This window comes from Hippopotamus amphibius, chromosome X, assembly GCF_030028045.1.
Source record: "Hippopotamus amphibius kiboko isolate mHipAmp2 chromosome X, mHipAmp2.hap2, whole genome shotgun sequence".
NCBI lineage: Eukaryota > Metazoa > Chordata > Mammalia > Artiodactyla > Hippopotamidae > Hippopotamus > Hippopotamus amphibius.
This window is the reverse complement of record NC_080203.1, coordinates 47860689-47870249: the sequence shown is the minus strand read 5'-3', so window position 1 is coordinate 47870249 and position 9561 is coordinate 47860689. Positions and strand designations below refer to the sequence as shown.

Here is a 9561-nt window from a genome sequence, read left to right as displayed (position 1 = left end):
TTCAGTTTCCGGGAAGATGGAGTAGATATACTTTTCCCTGTTACTCCCACTAAGTAGAGCTAAAAACTCTGGACACAAGCAAACATAAGAAGCCTCTGAAAGATGGAGATAAGAAGGCAGACAGACTAGAGACCTCAGGACCTAAGGTAGTACACAGTGGTGAGTTCTCTGGATTTTCTTTTTGCATCACATATCATAGACTTGGATCTCAAAAAGCAAGCAAGTTGGAGGCCATCTTGCTCTCCTCTAAGGCGGCGGTGGCCGTGGGTCAGAGCAGTCTTGAGCCATGAAGCTGATAACCAGGGCCGGGTCCCTCTCGAGATTTTATTCCCTCAAAGTTGCTCCCAAAGCTAAAGCCACAGCTGCCCCTGCAGGAGTGCCTCTACATCCTCAGGACCTTGAGTTTACCAAATTACCAAATGGTTTAGTGATTGCTTCTCTCGAAAACTACGCTCCTGCATCAAGAATTGGTTTGTTCATTAAAGCAGGCAGCAGATATGAGGACTCTAACAATTTAGGAACCTCTCATTTGCTTCATCTTGCATCCAGTTTGACTACAAAAGGAGCTTCATCTTTCAAGATAACCCGTGGAATTGAAGCAGTTGGTGGTAAATTAAGTGTGACTTCGACCAGGGAAAACATGGCTTATACTGTGGAATGCCTGCGGGATGATGTTGATATTCTAATGGAGTTCCTGCTCAACGTCACCACAGCACCAGAATTTCGTCGCTGGGAGGTAGCTGCCCTTCAATCTCAGCTAAGGATTGACAAAGCTGTGGCTTTTCAGAATCCGCAGGCTCATGTCATTGAAAATTTGCATGCTGCAGCTTACCGAAATGCCTTGGCTAATTCCTTATATTGTCCTGATTATAGGATTGGAAAAGTGACACCAGATCAGTTACATGAATACATACAGAATCATTTTACAAGTGCAAGAATGGCTTTGTCATCCTGTTTTAAAGCAAGTTGCTGAACAGTTTCTCAACATAAGGGGTGGGCTTGGTTTATTTGGTGCGAAGGCCAAGTACCGTGGAGGTGAAATTCGAGAACAGAATGGAGACAGTCTCGTCCATGCTGCTCTTGTAGCAGAAAGTGCTGCCACAGGAAGTGCAGAAGCAAATGCATTTAGTGTTCTCCAGCATGTCCTCGGTGCTGGACCACATGTTAAGAGGGGCAGCAATGCCACCAGTTCTCTATACCAGGCTGTTGCCAAGGGAACTCACCAGCCATTTGATGTTTCCGCTTTTAATGCCAGTTACTCAGATTCTGGACTCTTTGGGATTTACGCTGTCTCGCAGGCTGCAGCTGCTGGAGATGTTATCAAGGCTGCCTATAACCAAGTAAAAACAATTGCTCAAGGAAACCTTTCTAATACAGATGTCCAAGCTGCCAAGAACAAGCTGAAAACTGGGTACCTAATGTCAGTGGAGTCTTCTGAGGGTTTCCTGAATGAAGTTGGGTCCCAGGCTCTAGCTGCTGGTTTGTACGTGCCGCCATCCACAGTCCTTCAAGACATTGACTCGGTAGTTGATGCTGATGTCATAAATGCTGCAAAGAAGTTTGTTTCTGGCCAGAAGTCGATGGCAGCAAGTGGAAATTTGGTGCATACACCTTTCGTTGATGAGTTGTAATACTGAAACACATGTTGCAGGAAAGAACTGAACATTTTCTCAGTCCAGAGCAGCGAAGACATGAAAGTGAAAAGTCTCTAATGTAATATTTATCTTTTTTTCCAGTGAGATGAAATATCATAAAGCGTAAAGGCAGGTGATTGTTCCCAGCTGACGTAAAGTCAATAAAACATTCTGTTTAAAAAAAAAAAAAAGCAAGCAATTTGGAAACACCAATGAGTGCAGACCAAAGCAAAGCAAAACAAAACAAAAACTCCAACAAAAGTCTGCTGTCTTTAGCCAATGGACTAGGAAAGCGGCAGCCTAGCAAGACAGAAAACTTTTAAACAACTGCTCTATTCCAGCCAAACATCACAGAAAAAAATGTGGTCCCACCCTACCTATGCCAGCAAAGGCTGAGTGGAAACCTAGATTTTCACTATCACCAGATTGTAGCAAGGCACAGAATGAATGAATGAATGAATGAGAGAGAGAGAGAGAGAAGGAGGAAGGAAAGAAGGAAGGGTTGGATTATAGCCCAAAGAATAAAATAAATATCCATGATGCAAGTAAAAGATTGAACAAATAAATTGGGGAGAATAAACAAATCTCCCATACAGATGATTTCCAAATACTTTATGTAGACAATGCCTCCTCAAAGAGATGGAGCTTAACTCCTCACCTCTTGAGTGTGGGCTGCTCTTGGTGACTTGCTTCCAAAGACTAGAGTATGGAGTGAGTTGGGGGGCAGATAATATTACAGCAGAAAAACCTGGCAAACACTACTTTAGCTAGGTGATCAAGTTTAGCATCATTAGTGACAAGTCATGTTGCTAGCATATATCCTTGATATTATATGATGACAACACTTCATCTCTCTGGTCTTCCTCCCAAGAACACATAACTCCAGTTTAATCACGAGAAAAATATACACAAATTCTACAAATTACCTGACCAGTACTTCTCAGAACTGTCTAGGCCATCAAAAATAAGGATAGTCTGGGAAACTGTCACAGACCAGAGGAGGCTAAAGAGACATGGCAGTTAAATGTCATGTTGTATCCTGGGTGCGATCTTGGGACAGAAAAGGGGCCCTAGGGAAAAACTAGTAAATAAAAAAGGAGGGGGGTGTGGGCTAGGGAAAAACTAGTAAAATCTGTGTAGACGATGTATCAATCTGAGTAATAACAATGTATCAATAATGGCTTCTTAGTTATGACAAATGTACCATAGTAATGTAAGATACTAAGAGTAGGGGAAACTGTGTGAGGGATACATGAGAACTCTCTGTATTATCTTTGCAACTTTTCTATAAATCTAAAACTAGTCTAAAATAAAAAGTTTATTAAACAAAGAATAATGCCTGCATTGGATAGAAGCACAATAAACGTATAAAAATACATAAATTCGTAATGATGCTAAAAGCAAAATACCTTTGAGCATCATTGGAGATTGCTAAGGCAACAACTTCTTACTCAGAAAACCAATAAAGAGAAAACGAATGAAGCATTTATCCTGAATTTCCTTGTATAAATGGTGTCTCAGAGTAAGCAAATAGCTGATGAAAGTTATTATTTATAGAATTCCAGCTAATAAATACAGAAGAATTGTTAGAAGTTTTCTAATACAGAAAATCACCATTTTGCAATTCCATAATAATCTAGGCAAAGGTTCATGGAGATCTTTATAATAGGAGAGATAAGCTGGCATCATCTAAACTCACTAATTGACCTTAGCATCAATCAAAATGAGATATGCAGACATAATGCATCTTACAAAGTGATATGGTAGGAAGCACTAGCACCATCTATCAGGTATCCTTGCCAAAAAATTGATGCTGAATCTAATCAAATCTCTAGATCTAATAGTTCATAGGAAATATAGGTGACAGGAGAGCAAGTTAATATCATAAGGAAGCAATTGCCCAAATCCAGAGTGCATGACAGTCTACAGAAAAAATGACCCAGTTTCTTCAACAAATCAGTGACATAAAAAAGGGAGTATGGACTATTACAAAATAAGAGAGACTTGAGACCTATTACCCAAGTGCAATGCATGGATATTGTTTGGATCCTGATAAGAACAAACCAATAGTACAAAGGCATCTTGAAAACAATTGAGAAAATTTGAATATGGACTGAAAGTAACGAATTATTGTTAATTTTGTTGGATGTGATGATGGCATACTGCTTACGTGTATTTCTTAATGTCTTAGTTATAGATTGCACACCAAATTAATTATTATAAAATTTTCTTTAAAATCCTCCAGCCAGATGAAAAGAAACAATGATTGGAAGCTTGATGAAATAAGAATGGCAAAATGATAATTGTTGAAGCTGGGTGGTGGTACATGAGAGTATATTATATTATCTCTTTTATGTATGTTTGAACACTTTTATAAGAAATTTAAAAAAAAATATATAGCCTAAGGGTATGAGCCCTAGATTCCATTCTGATTTACCCTTAATTAGTTGTGTGATCCTAGCCAAGGCACTTCATTACAGCACCTTGACTCTTTCCTTAGAAACTTAGAAACTATAACTGATAAAGTGATGATAAAATTTATTTTGTCTAACGTGTGCCTAGAATTATACCAAGTATTACAAGGAAAAGAGAACTGTATATATCCTACCTATTCTCCAGGCATCAGGGTTGGGGTGTGGGAGTGGGGGGAGAAGAAATATGGCTTTTGGAAATGTAGACTATTATAGAGAAGAAAACTATCACTTCTAATTCCATCACGCAGAAATAACACATTAAGATCTTAGTGTATATTTATATACCTTCCAGACATTTTACTACCTATACATACGTCTTTAAAAATAAAAGGATTTGGACTATTCTGTATGTGTCTTTTTGTGGCCTGTTTTTGTTTGTTTTGTTTTTTGCCTCTGTGGTTACTATTATACGCTTTGAGTAATCAATGGAAACTAAAATATATCAAAGCATTACATATGTGAACATGACCTAGTTTAATTTTTCCCCTAAAACTCTTTGATTAATTACCATTGGCTCTTTAATGAATATGTATCACATATGGTTATCTCTAGTTTATATTTTTAACTTTTTATTTTATGTTGGAGTACATCTGATTAACAATGTTGTGATGGTTTCAGGTGCACAGCAAAGCAACTCAGCCATACATATGCATGTATCCATTCTCCCCTAGACTCCCCTCCCATCCAGGCTGCCACATAACATTGAGTAGAGTTCCCTGTGCTATACAGTAGGTCCTTGCTGGTTATCTTTTTTAAATATAGCAGTGTGTACATGTCAATTCCAAACTCCCTAACTATCCCTTCCCTCCACCCTTCCCCCTCTGGTAACCATAAATTCATTCTCTAAGTCTGTGAGTCCATTTCTGTTTTGTAAATATGTTCGTTTGTATCATTTCTTTTCAGATTCCGCATATAAGCGATATCATATGATATTTCTCTTTCTCTGTCTAACTTACTTCACTCAGTGGTCATCTATGGTTTAAATTCTTGCAGCCAGTCTCTTGACATCTAGTTTTACCCTCGTGTAATCCACCCTTCACACAACACCAAAGTAGTCTTCCTGAAATAGCCCTAACTACACTCCTCTGCTCAAAAACCCTCAATGCAAGAGGTTGTGTACTGTATGATTCCATATGTATGACATTCTCAAAAAGACAAAACTATAGAGAAAGAGAACAGATCAGTGGTTGACAGGGGTTAGGGGTGTGGGGCAGATGTGACTATAAAGGGGTAGTATAAGGAAATTATGTGGGGTGTTGAAATTGTTCTGTGTCCTGATTGCAGTGAGCCAATCCAATGGGAAAGAGCAAATTGAAGAGTCAAGTGAGGTAGGTAGAGGCTGGTAAACCAGAGAAGCACATGGTGGTCAGGAAACTATGTAGAGCTGGCTAAGCCATAGGCTAGTTTGGGTATGTATTAGAGATAAGCATCCTTTGTTCCCTTCTGTGAATGCACCTGCCCCATTTAAAGAGCCAAAGCTGAGTGTGAAATACCCACTGACTTCAGTCCTACCCAGTCCAGACCATTGGACCGAACATCTATGGGAGGCAGTATAGTAGAATGGGAAGGATATGAGCTTTGGAATAAAAAAAAGGCCAGGATTCAAATTCTGCCTCTTTCCTTTAGTAGTTGTGTGACCTTAGGCAAGTCACTCTCAGCTTCAGCTTCTTCATCTGAAAAATGGAGATAGATAGCATCTACCTCAGAGGATTGTTGTGATGAAATAAAATGATGTAAACGATCCAACATGAAACTTGGTATCTAACAAGCACTCAATTTTAGATGATAGCCCACTTCCTTCATGGGCACCTATCATAATTCGTCTTATATTTCTAGTTAGTTGTATGCAGTACATCTCTCCCTCTCCAACCAGATCTTAAACTTGTTGGGAGCAGACACTGTGTGTGAATAATTTTTTACATATATTTACTTTTTAAAGTAATATATTTTTCAGTTTACAAACATCACAAAATTCAAATACTGGAAACTACTTAACACAAAAGAAATCCCCAATCATCTCCCCCACTTCCCCAACCAGAGAACTGCTATAAAGAGTTTGGAGCATTTTCCTCCAGCTCCTCCCACCGCCATACTGTTGTTTTCGCTTTGTTTTTACAAAAATGGGATCATTGTTAAAGTATGATTCTCAAAATGTTCAAAAAAAGTTTTATACAAAGAGTGTGAGCATGTGTCAAAGTTTAATTTTAACTCATGAAGGAGGAAACCAGCAGGATGGCAAAGTTAACTCAAAAGAGGATGTGAGAACTGGTATTTTATATATAGTCAGTTAAAAAACAAAGGAATGCTAAAATAATATTGCCAAGTTAGAATCAAAGCTGATTAATGTCCAAAAGGGCAATAAAAACCAAAATCATGGTGTCTTCTTTAGGTGGACAGAAAATGTCATTGCATCAATCTTATAGAATTGTAAAATGACAAAACCCCTATCAATTGTGCTAAATTACACTCCTCTGGACCTAGAGAGTCAGATGTCACTTAGGCCTGTCAGAAAATGTTCTCAATGTGACATTAAAGTATCAAGTAATCATCTTTTCCCTTTGTATTTGTTTCCTAGTGCCACTTTAATAAATGTCCACAAACTAGGTAGTTTTATTTTTTTTTAAAACAAAGAAAGAAGAACATTTTCTTACAGTTCTGACAGAAATCCAAAACCAGTTTCATGGGGCCAAAATCAAAGTGTCAGCAGGGCCCTTCTCCTTCTGGAGTTTCTATGGGAGAATCTATTTCCTTGCTTTTTACAGGTTCTAGAGCTGCATGTCTCAGTTTGTGGCCCCTGCCTCCATCTTAAAGCCAACAGTATAACATCTTTAAATATCTCTGCCTCCATCTTCACATCACTTTCAATCTTATAAGGACCTTTATGATTATATCTAGCACACCCGGATAATCCAGGGTAACTTCCCATTTTAAGGCAAACTGATTAGCAACCTCAATTCCCCCTTAATTCTCCCTTGCCATGTAACATGACATTCACAGGGTCTGAGAATTAGGACAAGAAGATCTTTGGGGTAGGGTGGGAGGGGGTGGGCATCATTCTTTCTATCATACCCTTCTTTCCAAATTTTGTCTTCGTAACCTTATCCTATATATTTTGTTCTCCAACTTGCTTTTTTCACCTGTCTTCTCACTTAGCACATGCCGTATACATCTGCCCCATTCTTCTTAATGACTGGACAGTATTCCAATTATGGAATTGCCAGAATTTAATCATTTCCCTGTAGATGGAAATTTAAGTTACCAATTTTCCATGGTTATGAACATTCTTGTACATATCTCTCTGCACAATTGTGGCTATGTTTCCATAGGAAAAATTCTCAGAGGTTAAAATTCTGAGACAAAGTATACCCATTTAATTTTGACAAATACTGACAAGCTGCCTTCTGAAAATTTGTGCAAATACTTTACTCTCATACCAGTAATATGAGAGTGCCTATTTATTTCCAACATCACTTACACTCAATATCTTGGATTCACTTGTCTTTCAGCAACTGTGTAGCATTTTGAGGTATCTGCATAGGTTTTACAGGCACAAAATAAGAATTTAATAATTGATAAATTGAATTGAAAGTTAGCTATTGTATTTATTTATTTAATACACTCATGGCTAAATTTATTTGTCCTTATTATATCCTCCTTCTTAACAGGCTTCTTTTTTTAACTGAAGTAGAGTTGATTTACAGTGTTGTGTTAGCTTCAAGGGAACAGCAAAGTGATTCAGTTGTACACACACACACACACATATATATATATATTCTTTTTCAGATTCTTTTCCAATATAGGTTATTACAAGATATTGAGTATAGTTCCCTGTGCTATATAGTAGGACCTTGTTGTTCATCTATTTTATATATAGTAGTATGTATATATTAATCCCATCCTCCTAATTTATCCTTCCCATTAGAACAATGTAAATCCATGTGTACAACTCAGAGGGCTTGTCCTAACCATGACACGTCGGTAAGAGAGGTAACATGTGTAAGCATGTCTTGAATATTATAAAGTGCTATTCAAATGTAGTTATTTCCACACATGGAAATGTGTTTTCACAGGTAGTTCTCATATCTCACACAGATCGGCCTTGCTACTTTCCGGGTTCACATGGTATATGCTTTGTTGCCAAGGCCCATAACATACTTTCACTGTGCACCCCAGAGGCCCTAAGGTCTAAAGTGTGTGACTGATGGTGCCAGTCTTTCAGGAGGAAAGGCATGATATGATTATGGGCTTATGTGCCCTCTGAAGATAGTAATTGTGCAGCTGAACCGCACTGACTCCAGCTGAACCACTCTGACTCCATTTTGGCAGCTCCATCTTAGGCTCGCAGTCCTACTCCCTCCCCTCTCTGCATGACTGAGCTTTAGCCTACTCACTAGGAATGCACCCAAGCCAGGTAAGTTCCCTATCAACTTTTACCCTTGCTTCCATCTGATATGAAAACTAAAGAATACCTTTTACTGACATAGATGGGTAATGGTAATGAGACCCCTGGGGTGGGGGAGGAAAAACCCTGGTTCCCATACATGCATACTTGCTTCTCCCTTGGTAGCCAGATTCTACTTTTAGCTCTGGCCTCTTTAAACTCCCCCACACTGCTTTCGGGGGCACAGAGCACAGCTGTGAATACCTCTGGATCATTATGTACCTGATCCTGTCTATATATGTTACCCACAATAAACTTCCTAATTGCACTTTATGGAGTTGCCTGCTTCACTTTTCAGTCTTAAAGTTCCTTCTCAGTTCGGAGGATATTGCTCAAATCACCACCTCCCAACAGAAATAAAGCCCAATAGCAAAAGCTTTAGAGAAGGAGGATCTCCACTCTTGGGTAAATATTTTGGAGGGTCCAGAGTCGACTGACTGTGTTTTGTTTTGTTTATAAATTTACAGTATGTATGTATTTATTTATTGGCTGTGTTGGGTCTTCATTGGTGCACACGGGCTTTCTCTAGTTGTGGCAAGTGGGCTAGTCTTCATTGTGGTGCGCGGGCTTCTCATTTCGGTGGCCTCTCTGGTTGTGGAGTCCAGGCTCTAGGTGCGCGGGCTTCAGTAGTTGTGGCACACAGGCTCAACAGTTGTGGCACACGGGCTTAGAGGCTCTGCAGCATGTGGGATCTTCCCGGAGCAGGCATCAAACCCATGTCCCCTGCATTGGCAGGCCGATTCTCAACCACTGCACCACCTAGGAAATCCCCAGAGTCAACTGATTTTGTACTAAAAGATTTCTCATAGACAGAGGCTCCCAGATTAAGATGGAATGTTTGGGAAGTACCCAACCCTACAGCGGCCCACCTCGCCCTACCCCAGGAAGTAGCAATCAATTCTGTAACGCTAGGGACTGTGACCTTGTGAGGTGCAGGCATGAGGGGGCTAGCTGAAAGAGCATTCAAGGTTGACCTAGGCTCTCAGGACTGTGACAGCTCCCAGAGGGGCAT

At 39.5% G+C, this 9561-nt stretch overlaps 1 pseudogene; it reads left to right on the top strand.

Annotated features, from left to right (window-relative positions):
• Window positions 1–235: 235 nt before the first annotated feature.
• Window positions 236–1674, top strand: LOC130841276 (cytochrome b-c1 complex subunit 2, mitochondrial-like; annotated as a pseudogene).
• Window positions 1675–9561: the final 7887 nt, after the last annotated feature.